Below are 14,098 nucleotides of genomic sequence, written 5' to 3' on the forward strand. Positions count from 1 at the left end.
TTACATGTATGAAAATGAAGCTCTAGAAAAAGTTAGAATCACTGCCCTCCCTGTCCCCTGTTGTGTTCCTACCCACCATCCTCACTGGTTCTGGTTTATCCTTCCTGTGTTTCTTATTCAGGGAGCTAATGTATATGGGAACGGTAGTTGCTGACAACCTCTGAGGAAGTGACATTTAAGGCTGAGGCCAGAGGGGTGACCAGGATGCGTCAACCATGTAATCGGTTTATTTTTAATGAGTACGCCAAACAATTGCCAGGAAATTTTGCCCAAACTGGAGGGTGCAAACATGCCACTTGGTGAGTCATCTTCATTCGTGCAACAAACAAACATTAGCTGGGCTTGTGTGGGGGCCAGGGGGGCTAGGTGTTGGGCTGAGGTGGAGCGCAGTGTCGGTGTGAGGAGTGGGGAGCCCAGGGTTGGAGTCCAGAGGGCCAGCTTGGCCCTTCTGTGACCTTGGGCATTGACTGGGTCTCAGTTTTCTCCTCTGTAAAATGGAGGTGCTAATAACCTGCTTCAGAGGGTTGTAGGCTGAGTTAATTGAGGGCTCGCCATGCCTGGCCTTGCTCCCAGCCCTCTGCTAGGTGTATTAGGATACCCATTTCATAGATGAGGACACTGAGGCACAGAGAAGACTGCCTGGCTCCACAGCACCCTGGAGTGCTCAGTAGTGGTAACTACATATTTTTTTTTATTGTTTTTCAATTGCAGTTGACGTTTAATATTATATTAGTTCCAGGTGTACAACATAGTGATTGGACGTTCATGTAATAACCTTATGAAGTGATCCCCCTGAAAGTCTAGTACCCATCTGACACCATACATAGTTGTAATATTATGGACCATACTCCCTATGCTGTAGTTTACATCCCCATGAGTATTTTGTTACTGCCAATTTGTACTTCTTAATCCCTTCACTTTTTGCAACTACACATTTCAAACACAATGTGTGACCTAGTCAGGGGAAAGACTCAAACTAGCAAATGGCTCATCCTAATCCAGAATCCAGTGTGAGATGCCCAGTGTGAACTGGGGACGAGGGAAGGAACATGTCTGATGTCATCAAAGGTGTTCCAGAGATCGTTGACCTGAGCAGTTGACTGGGATGGGGTGGGGGGCATGCCCAGCAGAAGAAACAGCATGTGCAAAGGCCCAGAGGTATGAACCAGCTTGATATCAGTTTCAAGCACAGAGGGGGAGGGAGGAAATCCACAGCAGCCCAGGCTGGAGGAGGCAGAGGCCAGATCCAACCCGCCTGACTTCCATCTTCCATCTGCACTGAGGGGAACCATTGAGTAGGGGAGAGGGCACATGGATGTGAACTTGAGGAATGCAAATATGGCAACCGTGGGCAGGGAGACTGGAGGAAGGAGAAAGGCAGGGAGAAGGCTTAGGGAGTTAAGGTTACAACCCAGACAGGAGGCATTCGGAGGTGGGGATGACTGAACCATTTCGGAACCAGGTCTGTTAGCCAATTGAGAGGTAGGAGTCGGGTGGCGCTGAGGTGACCAGCCTGTACGCTTGGGAGCATAGCAGGGGGAGAGATGCATTCTTACCACGTCTCCCCGAAAATAAGACCTAACCGGAAAATAAGCTCTAGCATGATTTTTCAGGATGACATCCCCTGAACATCAGCCCTAATGCGTCTTGGAGCACAACTTCATATAAGACCTGATCTTATTTTTGGAGAAGCCTGGTAACTCCACGGAGGGACGGCCAGCCAGAAAGAAGCAAAGCTGGGAGGGTGGGGCATCAGGGAGGGGCCAGCGAGCTCAAAGCAACAGCACTGGAAAGGGTAAGGCTGGCAAAAAAAAAAAAAAAAGTCCGGGCTGACGGTTATGCCCTAGTTCTTTTTTAAAATTTCTATTGAGGTGTAATTGAGAAAAATGCACACATCTTAGGTGTACAGCTTCATAACTTTCTACCTATTTCTATACGCCTGTATAATCACCACCTGATGGAGATGTAGAGGCAAGTTTCCTCAGGCACCTTCCCGTGCAATATTGCCTTGCCCCCTACGCACACAGGACACTACTCTTCTAAATTCTATCAACAGGTGACCTGTTGACTCTGGGAGAGAAGAGTCAGAGCAGGAGGTGAGAAGGGAGGCCTTGGGGGGAGAGGGACAACACCGGTGAGACAGGTCGAAGCAGTCTGCAAGTGTTTGGAGGGAAAAGAACCCGTGAGGAGGGGGATTAATGACTGGACAGCAGAAGGTTTGGAGAAGGGAAGGGAGGGGATACAGGGAGGACTTGGTCTGGGACAAAAGGAGAGGCTAGGCTTCCTCTGAGCTTGGTTCAGTCACCTCCCCTGTGCTTTTCATCACCTGGAAAAAACCGAAGTCCCTTATGTCACTGGGCTGCTCCCTCTTAGGTGGTGGCATCCCCTCTCAATTCCTACCTGCTTTTTGATGCACCCACGCCAACTCAGGGCCTCCCATGGGGGCATCGATCACAGGCAGACCCCTGAGGCCAGCTCCACTGGGCCACTCCAACATAGCTTTAGCAAAGGAGAAAGCTTCTACTCCAATGTTCTCTCTCCCTTCCCCCTCCCTCGTCCATGGTCTATTTCAGAAACGGATATGGGAAGAGTAGCTGAGAATGCTGAGTCCCCACGTCACATCCTCTTTCCCAGAGCCTAAAACACAGGCGCCCCCAGGAACATACCAGTCATTCAGAGAAGTAAACACATTCCAAGCTCCAGCCTCACTCTGCCCAACCCCCAGACATCTACGATTCTCACTCCAGCCACACTTCTCTGAGGTCCTCTCCCTGCTAACATGGGTTGGTGAGGCAGAAGGGGTCCGGTGTGCAGGATAAATGTTGCCATGGTAACATGGAACCACATCCCCCTCCTTTTCCTTTGGCCTGCTCCCTGCCACCTCTTCTTTCACCCTGACCTTGAGGCACCAACAGCATCTCTCTCCTCCCAACTGTCCCATGTGAGGCCCATAGCCTATTGAGGTTCAGGAAGCTGCACATCAAGAGCTTGGCTTCACCAAGGCTGCACTGCCCCTACAGGAGAGGCTGATGGGATGGGAGTGCAGTCCAGTGGGGGAGGGAGGAGGGAGCAGAGGGCCCAGCCCTGGGGCACTGCCCCTTTAAGGAGGCCCCACTAGGGACCCTGACCACAGATCACTGCAGACAATAACTCCAGCTCCTGTAGGCCCCTGGGAGGATGGCATCTCAGGTAATTGTGCCTCCCAAGGCCTTTCATCCCAGCATCTTCAAAGTACCTGTGATTAAGGTGCGGCCCCTTTGAAGTCATCCCATCCAGGTTTACAGAGTCACTGCAGCTCTGAGACTGGGACACCCAGGCCTTGTGCTTCCTCCTCCCCTCCTCTCTTCTCTCTCATTAATGCCTCTCAGAAACTCGGGGCCCTGCTTCTCTAGCTGCCTGCGGTGCCCCTGACCTGCGGTGGACCTCCCTTCCCCAATGCCAGTGCTCCTGGATTCTGTAAAAAATCTTACACATGTTCCTAGTGACTCCAATGAAACTGGCAGTAAATCCCTCTCTTTGGCCTGTTTTCGTTTACCTGTTTGTTTCGGCAAGGCAAGTTTGAAATGGAACTCATCTCACCTGAGTTGGAGGTACAGGTGTGTATGTAACTGAGGACAGAAAAAGCTCCTTCTCCGTGTCTCCAACTTAGGCTCTTTTCACAGCCAACTGTAAATCATCACCCGCCACATCTCTGATTCACACACACTCCCCCTCCACCCCCCCTCCCACCCCCGTGGCATCCCTGGGAATGGCCTTGTTCTGCTTGCTGATGGCCACTGGTGCCCTGAGAATCACCACCCCAACAGGGAGAACTGCATGAAGTCAGAAGAATTTTCTCCTGCTGCATAGTTTTCCCAGTCCCTGTGGGGGCTGGTGTGGGTCCTGGGTTCATTTAACACATACCCATGAGGGCCTCCTGTGTGCCAGGATGCTCAAGGTGTGACCTTGGCCAAGTAATGATGCCTCTCTGTGCCTCCGTTTCCTCATCTGCCCAATGGCAGTCTCTGCTGCTTGCTGAGATAATAAAGAGCTTAGTACATTGCCTGCACATAGTAAATGCTCAATAAATAATAGTGACGAAGATGATGAAAGAGGACACTAATGCCAGCTCCTGTGTGTCAGGTGCTGGGAATGCAAAGATGATTAAGACCTAGTCCTTGTTTGCCCTCCATTTGTGTGTGGGCCCATTCTCCTGACTTCCTAAAATTTTCTATGCATTTAAACACACACAGACACAAACACACACACACACACACACACACACACACACACACACACAGAGACTGAGAAAAATAATGTCCCAATGACCACGTACGTGTGAGGCCTCAAATCCATCTCTGCTTTGCGCTTCGTAATTAAGTGAGCCCTTAAATTCTCTTCCTTTATGAAACTTAGTTTGAATTGGGTTTTAGTCGATTGCAACCAAAAGGCTCTAATTCAGGTAAGAAGTTAGTTGGGTCTCAGCAGTCATGTTCTATGGATAGCAGCATGATTGTCGCAGTAGAAAGTACTGTGCCGACATTTTCATACATATTGATGGGGAAACTGAGGCTCAGAGAGGCAAAGCCACATGCCAAAGAGCATACTGCTAGGAAGTAATGCCGCTGGGCCTGTGCTCTGCCCACCACACTACGCTGCCTCTCCAGGACACCTGGCCAGGGCTCCGTCAGCATCCTTTGGGATAAGTGGGAGACGCAGAGGCTACAGGATCCGGAGAGGTCTGGGCTCTGGGCCACTGGTCAGTTTGCACTGCTGAGGTCTCTGCTCTTTACTCTGCACTCCCCTGCCAGATGCTAACAGTGGATTTTGGATGTCAAGAGAATCCAGCTTGGTCCCAACCCTTGAGAGGCCCTCAGTCTGGTGGGGGAGACAGATTCATTCAGACGAATTATGAGGTTCAGGAAGAAAACAGTGAAGAGAATAATACGAGGCACAGTGAGAAGGGAACAGAAAGGAGCAATAAGTCATTTTTAAAGAAAATTATTCTTTTTTCTTATTTTATAAAAACAAATTCTTTTTTTTAAAAAACTTTTATTTATTTAAGTGTGTTTTTCCAGGACACATCAGCTCCAAGTCGAGCAGTTGTTTCAATCTAGTTGTGGAGGGCGCAGCTCACAGTGGCCCGTGTGGGGATTGAACTGGTAACCTTGTTATTAAGAGCCCTGCGCTCTAACCAGTTGAGCTAACCAGCCGCCCAAATTATTCTTTTTCTTATTCTAAAAATACTGCATGTTTTTTGCAAACACATTTTGGAAAATACAGAGAAACAAAGGGAGGGGGGAAGAGAAGGTAACCAGTATTCATAATTCTGTCACTTCAGAGGACGCACTATTAACCATTTGTTGTATTTCCTTCTAAGCTTTTTGTTTTTTAACAGTTCAGACCAAGCTGTCATTGCAAATTTATTACTGCATCATTTACTTATATTATTTTTAATCAGTTCTCCGTGTTATTTGAAATGTGTTAAGAGGTTCTTTTAATATCTATGTAATATGCCATTGTATGGATCCACCATAATTTAACTATTCTTCCATGAGTTTCAGACTATTTTCATTTTGTTTTGGTTAGGGAGAAACTAATTAAAACAGAATGGGGGAGGGAGCATCAAGAAAGAACCAAAAGATGGTATCTGATTTGGTCTTTGAAGGAAGAATAGCTGTTTGCTGGAGGTGGAAAAAGGCATTCTTCCTTTAGTAGCCAGCAGGCAGGTAAAAAGGTGCCTGACAGACTGGCCGGGCAGTTGTTATAATTGTCCAGAAGTAAGGGGACCTGAACCAGGGCAGTCGTCCCAGGGGAGAGGAGATCAATGTGAGTGGCATCTTGGAGCCTGGATAGATGTGTAGTTGTATGGAGGGTGGGGGAGGGAGTAGAAAAAGGGGGTAGATGTTTATTTTCATTTCGGAAAGCCTGGGGGAGAGAATGAGGAAAGGCAAGGAGCAACCAACCAGGGGTCCCAGTGCCACCTGCTGACCTGCCATGTCACTCAGACCAGGTGACTTTCTGCGTTGAGCCCCTCTCTGGCGATACAAGCCTAAAAATACTCACCACCTGCCTCTGCCCACACCAGCCTGGGGCCTCTGTAAGTTGAGACCCAAGAGTACTCTTGATGCGAAAGGGCTAAGAACCTGAATTTGGGTGCGGTTTGGCCTGACCGCTCTGGAGGGGACAGTCAGATTCCGTCTGGTTTATAAACTTTCTGTGCTAAGCATAAGCTGTGGTCATAGCTGAGCTTACAAGGACTTTGCCCTAGAGGGGTTTGTGTGTAAGGAAGGAGAGCTGAGAAGTCATGGACAAATGATTACCAAGCAATTAATGACAAGCCTTGGTCAGTGTGTTGGGATCGCCCTGAGCAACTGCCCACCTGGGGCTGGGAAGGAATTTTTCTATGAGACTCTTTCTAAAGTATCTTGGTGCATGCTACAAATACTTTTTGAGCATGTTCTCTATGCCAGTCCTCGTACTAAGTACTGGAATTATATCAGGAAACAAAAAGGATGAAAATCTTAGTCCTCATAGAGTTTATGTTCAACTGGCGAAAGACAAACTGTACAACAGGCAAACTATGTTATCATAGAAATTAAGTGATATGGGGAAAAACACCGTGGGGGGGGCAATCAGGACAGCATGTGAGGGATCTGGCAATTTTACTAGGGTGGTCAGGGCAGGTCTCAGTGTTGGGGAACATTTGCGTAAACCCTGAAGAGGGGGAGGGAGGGACCATTCTCATATCTGAGGGAACAGCTATCCCAGCGGAGGGAACAGCCAGTACAGAGGGCTGGAAGCGGAGTGTGGTTGGCTCGTTTGGGGGAACAGCAAGGGGTTAGTGTGGCAGAAAAGAAGAGGAGATAAGTGTGGGTAGGATGTCAAATCAAGCAAGACTTTGTAGAGATTGGTAAGGACTTTGGCTTTTACTCAGAATGAAAAGGAGAGTCAGTGGAGCGTTTTGAGCAAAGAAGTGCCATGTCCTGACTTAGGTAAAAACAAAATCTCTCCGGCTCCTATATTGACATAGATTGGGGCAAGGGGCTAGGCTGGAAAAAGAGAAACAGGTTAGGAGAACATTGTTGTAATCCTGGTCAATGTGGGCTGCTTTGCGTATAGCAAAGAGCCATAGCTTTATGGACAATTGAAAACGATTTCTCACAGTTCTGGAGGCTGAAAGTTTGAGACCAAGGTGCCAACTTGATTGGGTTCTGGTGAGATTGCTCTTCTGGGTTGCAGATGGCTGATTTGTATCCTCTGTGGACAAAAAAGGGGTTCTAAGGAAAGTAACCTTATAGAGTGATCTCATTTCTTCCTGGTGCGTAGTCACGCCCCAGGCATATAACTTCTTTATTTTATTTATTTATTTATTTATTTATTTATTTAACAATTGGATTTTTTTATTTTTTAAAGATTAATGTCAATAGAGTTATTGTGTGCCAATTCATTTTTTTTTTTGGCATATAACTTCTTTAGTCAAAAGTTTATCTTTGCCTTAAGCATGCCCTGTCCTTTGTTTTTGTGCCTCTAGGTTAACACACCGTTGAAATAAGCCTAATCACTCTCAATAGAGCACATAATCTTGTTAACTATCCTGTAATCCAATCCCCACCTTGCTTTTTCCCACCTTCAAGTAATCTTTACATTCCTCCTTCATGTCATTTCATTTTTTTTTTTTTTAAGAAGGGCTCAGCTCAAAGTGGCCCATGCAGGGATGGAACCTGCAGCCTAGGGGTGTTATTAGCTCCACGCTCTAGCCAACTGAGCTAACTGGCCACCCCCTCCGAAATTTCAAATGCATGAAAGAAATGGCAAAACTGTCATTCTCCTGAGTATTTGAGATCTTGCTTCTTGGCAATTGTTGTCAGTTTTGGCTCCAATAAACCCCTTTAAAAATTCTCAACAGGTTTAAACGTTCTTACATGGACACCTCGCATGGCAAAAAGAAGGGTAGAGGGCTCTTTGGGGTCACTTTTATAAAGACTCAAATCCCATTCATGGTCTCCATCCTATGACCTAATCACCCCCAAAGGCTCCATCTCTTAATATCATCACGTTGGGGGGTAGGATTTCAGCATATGAATTTTGGGGGTACACAAACATTCAGTCCATAGCAAGAATATTGCAACGATCCTGGACGAAGGTGCTAGCTGTGGAGACGTGGTGGAAGAGTTCAGTGGCTAGATATATTTTTGCCGGTAGAGCCCATAGGATTTCCTGCTCCAGCTGGGAAAGGGGTGGGAAGAGGGAGGGATTCAAGGATGACTCTTGGAGTTCTGGCCTGAGCGCCTAAAGGATGGAGTTGCCAACTGAAGTTCCAGGGAGAGGCTGTGAGGGAACCCGTCTTGTTTGTGTTTGAGAGAAGATGAGTTCTGTTGTGGGCGTGTTGACTTTGAGATGCTTATTGGATCTCAAGTAAGACGTGTTGAGGAAACAGTTCAGGGGAGGAGCCGGCTGGGGATTAAATACATTTGGGGATCTTGAGCACATCGACGCCAGAACTTGACTAGATTTTGTTTTCAAGTTACCTAACGGATGCAAGGTGATAAGGTGTGGACCGGGCAAAGAGCAACCGGGTATGAGGTGTGAATGACATCTGAAAAACTTTGTTAGTTAGGTCGCCTAGAGCAAGGTGGAGCAAGACAGAGGCGCCACTAAGTGGAGTGGGGAAAAAAAGCCTCTTTTTCTGCGTGGTTGCACAAAGCACTTCGGAATGCATTCATTTCATGCCATTCTGCACGCACCCTTAACTCGACAAATAGCCATTATAGTATATTGTTTTATCTTCAAAACAGGCCCAAGTGAAAGAAATTAGGGTTAACAGAAATGAAGCACCAGAGTGGAACAGAGCTTAGAGCCCAAGACCCTGTCCCTGCACCCCAAGAAGCTCTGTGATGGGCAGGGTTGGGGGGTCGGATTGAAGCGGGGGAGGCGACTCTTGGCCAGTTTGTTTGCCAGCGGCAAGAGAACCTGGGGTCGCCCCCACCACTCTGCGGCCAGCTGGGTGTTCGGGGCGTAGCCCCTTTAAGGCAGCGCCGGTGATCTCAGCCGCGCGGTCGCTGGCCCGCCCTCCCCGGAGGCGCGCTCAGTGCGCAGGCGCGCCGCGGCGGCTCTTCCCTGGGCCCAGGACGAGCCGGCGGCGGTGAGACTCCGGGGCTGCGGCGCCGCCCGCCCGCCCGCCCGCCCGCCCCGCCCGCAGAGTCTGGCCGCCGCGCGTCGCCCGCACACGCCACCGCTGCTGCCGCCGCGATGGGCTCCTGAGGTACCTGCTTGGTCGCCCTCACGCCCGAGGTCCTGAGGGGGGGCTGCGGGCTCCCGGGGGAGGAGGGCTACCTCGTTTTGGAGAGGCCCGTGCGGGGGGCGCCCCGCGGGTCGCGTTGACCGCGGATCCCCGGGCGGGCAAGGGACGAAGGCGGCAGGCTTGGCGGAACCTGGAGGGAGCATCCGCCGCCCCGCCCCTCCCGCCGGTCCCGCCCTGCGCCCCCAGCTCGCCCGGCGGGGTCGCGGGGCCGCCCGTGGGTGTGCCCTGGCCCCTTCCTCGCCAACGTGGCGGCGCCCGCGTCTGGAGTGTAATCGGACCTGCCGGTGGGGGTGGCTGGGGAGAGGGGAGGCGGATGGGCAGGCTCTTTTGCAAGTGGGATTGTGTGCGCCCCGGCGGTGTGCTGGCGCCTGGCACCGCCAAAGTGAGTGGAGGAGGTGTCCGTGCCTTGTGCGGGTGGCTGTGATTTGGCAGGGTGGTTGGCCTGGCGAGGCCTTCGGGGACGCTTGCATGGAGGGTGTACACGCCTTGCATACAGGTCAGCTGTTTGGAGGGGCTCCGCCAGGAACCTGGGGCTCCAAGGATATGTGCCTCAGAAGAGACCGTAGAGACTGGTTTAGGGTGTGTGTATCTGTCCTCTGGGCCGTACATTTCCTCCCTCGGTGCACTGCTTGGGTCTAGACCTAGCTGGCTGTAGGCCATGGCAAGGCAGGGGGCTTGGGGGTGAACATGGGTATCTTCCCAATCCATATCCCCTCTGGGCTTGTGCAAGGCCAGGTATTTTACACATACACACACACACACACCCCCAGGGCACCATGGCGCAAAGCAAGTGTTGGCACGCCTGATACCTATGTGTGAGATGAAGGCCATGCATTATTTATCCGACTGCCAGGTGCTTTATGTAAGGCAAGAAACAGCAATCTGTGCCCTGGAGGCCCTTGTGCTGCAGAGACAGCCAGGCGGCTCACCTGCACCTGCAGAGGAGGCTCAGGTCTCAGAGATGAGACTTCCTTCCCGGGTTATGTTTGCGGCATCCCTTCGCATCTCCCTTTTGAGCCTGGTTGGTGGGCCCCGGAGGCTCTGTACATCAGTTCATCCTATGGGAGGGTGCTGTGTGTATCAGAACCGGGCTGTGGGGTGGGAGGCCCCGGCAGCCAGGCCCGAGTGCCCATTTTGTGAGGCCTTGGACACAAACACATGATGCCCCATATCCAGGCCTTCTCAGGTCGGTGGGGGAATCACAACCATGTGAAACAAGGAATCACAACCATGTGAAAAAATATAAACACAATAAAGGATGTGCAGAGTGGGGGTCAGTGCTGGGAGAGGGCACCCTGGCCAGCAGAAAAGACACGACATGCGGGGACAGCTGTGCTGAAGCCTGAAGGGTGGCTAGCATTCATCTGATTCTTTGGTGCTTTCCACATGTACTTTCCTGGTTTATTCTCTCTGGTTGTGTGAGTACAGAACTCGTTATCCCTGTTTGCAGTGGGGAAACAGACCCAGAGGGGGACCATAGGTCCTTGAACCAGAATCTTTCTCTTGCCGCCAGAGCTTGCTGCCTTGTAACTTACTGAGCACCTACTATGCGCCAGGCACCAAGCTAAGGGCACGGTGAAGGGGTCTGAAGATGAACGGGACCCAGTGCCCAGCCTCTAGGGGCTCCCAGTCTGCTGGGGAGATGGACATAGATTGTGACCCCAATGCAGACACAAGGTCCTGATAGTATGCGTGGAGAAGGCACTGTGGATTCCCCCTTGAGAACCACCAGCAACGTGGAGCTCCTTTATGCAGCCCTTGGGATTTTGCATGTGTTGTAAGTTGCTCCCACGTGGTTGTGGGTTATACAAGGAACCGCTTTTAAAGCTTTCCAGGTGGTAGGAAGAAGAGCTTCAAGGCAGAATAGGTGCCAGTGATCTCCTTGTCCTAGTTTATTCGTGTTGGCCGAGTTCTCTGGAGCTCCGGCTTTTGGAGGCCGCTTTCTCCCCTTTGCCGTTGAGGTTTTGCTCCTGGTTTTTGGTGGGACAGCCCACCTCTCTCCCCGAGAGGGGCTCGGTGCTATTTCCAGTCCCTGCTGTGCTCATTTCTCCCCATAAATTCCCTGGAGTGGAAACAGCCTTAGTAAGACAGAGTACAGCCCTTTATTGTTTTGAAACCGAGTAGCAGCCAAGGCCCTTCGTCTCTGCGGGGCCTTTAGACTGGGATTTGGTGTGTGAGCTGTGGAAGGCCAGCAGCTGGGCCCTGGGAGAGCTCTGTGTGGGGTCTGCCACAGCACCTGCACGGGGACTGAGTACTCACTGAAGACCTACTATGTGCCTGCTTCTGTGTGGGGCCTGAGTCGTGTGCTGTGTCTTCCAAAAGGCTGTGGTTGGCTGAGGGAGTCCAGAGTGCAGCACGTATGTGTGAGACAGTGCTCTACTTGTGGTGGAAACAGAGGGCTCCAAAGGGGCCGGGGACAATAGAAACAACAGCTTGTTTATTAAACACTTACTGTGTGCCAGGCACAGTTCAAAGCACTTTCATGCAATAGTGTGTTTCATGCTCCCACCACCCAGTGAGGCGGGAACAGTGACCCTCACGCCTTGCTTTGCCGAGGAGGTTAAAAGCAGGGCTGGTTGGTGGAGCTTAGCTTTGAACCAGAGAGTCTGACCTCAGAGGCCGTGTTCTTTCCCCACGAACCCTCTGGTGTCCCAGAAGTCTTCCTAGAAGCAAAATGTGTCACTTAAAGGATGAGGAGTACTCATTCCCGGAGAAAGAGGGTCGCTCTAGGCAGAGGAGCCCCTGAGCAGAGGCAAGGAGGCCGGAAATACCTGGCCTCCCACCCATCGCAGAGGTGGACCTGGGCATGAAGACTGCGGAAGGCCCTGCTAAAGAGCTTGAACTTGACTCTGGTGTGGCCAACAGGGAGCCCTGGAAATTTCCCAAAAGAAGTGACATCCTCGGCTGGGTATTACTGGATCGTACGAGCATCTCTCCTTCCTTTATTCCGGCAGAGAACTCCAAGAAGATCCACCTCCTTCTCCTTTGCGTTCCCCCAGGTCACTGGTATTCTGTTTAGTCCTTGCTGCCTTTCCCCTTTTCCAGCGGCTTCTGGTCTTCACGACCCTGTGTGACTCAGAACGGGCCTCTGGAGCCCACTGTTGTGACTGCTCTAAAACTGGCCCGTGTGGCCGGCTGTGAATTGGCCCCATGGCGCTGGAACCCAAGCTCTTCCCGGGTGCCATGGGTCCTCACTGACTAACCACGCTGTAGGTCTGCAGTGGACACGGGGGCTCCCTGTCCCATTCGAGAGTGGTGGTGGCTGTCCACTGTTCACATGCCCACGCTCACCCGCGCTGTAAATACAGGCAGAGGAGAGTGGGGACAGAGTGGGAACTGTAGCGGGAAAGCCAGGTGTAACTACTGGATCCCACGTGGGTTCACAGAGGAGAGGCTTATTCTACCTGCCTGCTGTGCTGCGTGTCTGGCGGCTGGCATTCACGCGGCTGCTCTAGTTGCTGTGCCTCGAGGCCGAAAGGTTAGGGTCTTTGCACAAGACCTGCTGAAGCACCGCTGAGGTCGGGTGTGGGAACTGATGGGTCTAGGATGTGAGGGGAGGAGCCGGGGAAGTTCTTGGAATTGGGTGCCTTGGGAGAGGAGGCCAAGAATTCAGGAAGGGGCCCAAAATGGTCACTGGCAGCACAGGACAAAGGAACACCCCCCTGGACGTTGGGGAGAGAGGGACTGGAGGAGCTAAGCAGTCCCATGGCCTGGACTGAGAACTGGGAGGTGTAGTTCAAATCTTTACTCTCTTACGATCCCTGTGGCCTTGGGCAGCTTGCTTACTAATTCCCATTCTTTAAGAATGGGGAAATGAGGCACTTTCCTTCATCGGTAAGATGGGACTAATAGTAGTAGTGCAGCCGTCATGTGACTCTCATGACCTAACGCCTACATGGAGCTCAGCACAGCACCTGGCACATAGTACATGCTCAGTAAACACTGGCTTTTCTTATTACTCAGGAAACTGAGTCCAGCTTGGGGGAGAGACAGCAAACACAGGAGCAGTTACATTTGTCACAGGTGCCCCTGAGGGACCGTTAGGACATTCTCACCTGGGCAGGCACTTTGCTGGAGAGGTGACATTTAAGTTGTCACCGTGAGTAAGGGGAGGAAGCGGTTTCCTGGCAGAGGGAACAGCATGTGCAAAGCAAAGGTCTGAGTTGGTTCAGCACCTGGTAGGCCCTCAATAAATGTTAGTTGAATGTGATCTCTTCTCTGCCTCAGAAAGGACAGGAAGGGGAAGAAGTCAAGTGGGAGGGGTCCATGGAGAGAAGAATTGGGTGGTTGCCAAGTTCGGGGTTCCCTCCCCATCATCTCTACCTCTGCGAAGGGGGATGTGCCTAACGCACTGCAGCTGAGTTCCCAGCATTCTCCTGGATTGGCAGGGGGCGTGCAGCGTGGTTGAGATGCTGGAATTAGGCAGGCGTCACGCCCAAGCAGCATTTGTTCATGTTCCTGTTGCTGTTTTAGCTGAAACCCTATGCTTGGGCAGAACCCAGAAGGATAACTCGTAGCCTCTGGGGTCTTCTTTCCAGTATTAGGTGAGTGATGGCTCAGTGTCTGGCATGATGCCTTACACAGAGAAGGTGCTGAAATAGTTTCTGACTAACTTGAAATGGTTGGATGGGGTAATGTCATTGCCACTCTGGATAAAGCTGGAAGTATTCTTGAGAAGTGACGGTCATTAAGGCCGACCTGCGCCTGTATCAGGAGCCTACAGGGCACATGAAACAGCCCGTCTGATGGTCTGGGAGTCTCAGGCCTGGGCTGGGAGGCAGGAAGCTCGACAGTCACCTCCTTTTCCTTCTCTTC

General features: G+C 51.2%; 1 protein-coding gene across 2 annotated transcripts in view; it reads left to right on the forward strand.

The window, feature by feature from the left end:
• Positions 1-9,178: 9,178 nt before the first annotated feature.
• Positions 9,179-14,098, forward strand: part of TMEM184B (transmembrane protein 184B) — a 48,498-nt gene continuing 43,578 nt past the window's right edge. Inside the window, exon 1 of one of the 2 annotated variants that reach the window (XM_033116564.1) lies at positions 9,179-9,244. The gene's annotated coding sequence lies outside the window, so the exon portion shown is untranslated. The remainder of the gene's footprint in view (positions 9,245-14,098) is intronic. The other variant, XM_033116563.1, reaches the window with a different exon arrangement.

Source organism: Rhinolophus ferrumequinum, chromosome 10 (assembly GCF_004115265.2).
Source record: "Rhinolophus ferrumequinum isolate MPI-CBG mRhiFer1 chromosome 10, mRhiFer1_v1.p, whole genome shotgun sequence".
NCBI classification, from domain to species: domain Eukaryota; kingdom Metazoa; phylum Chordata; class Mammalia; order Chiroptera; family Rhinolophidae; genus Rhinolophus; species Rhinolophus ferrumequinum.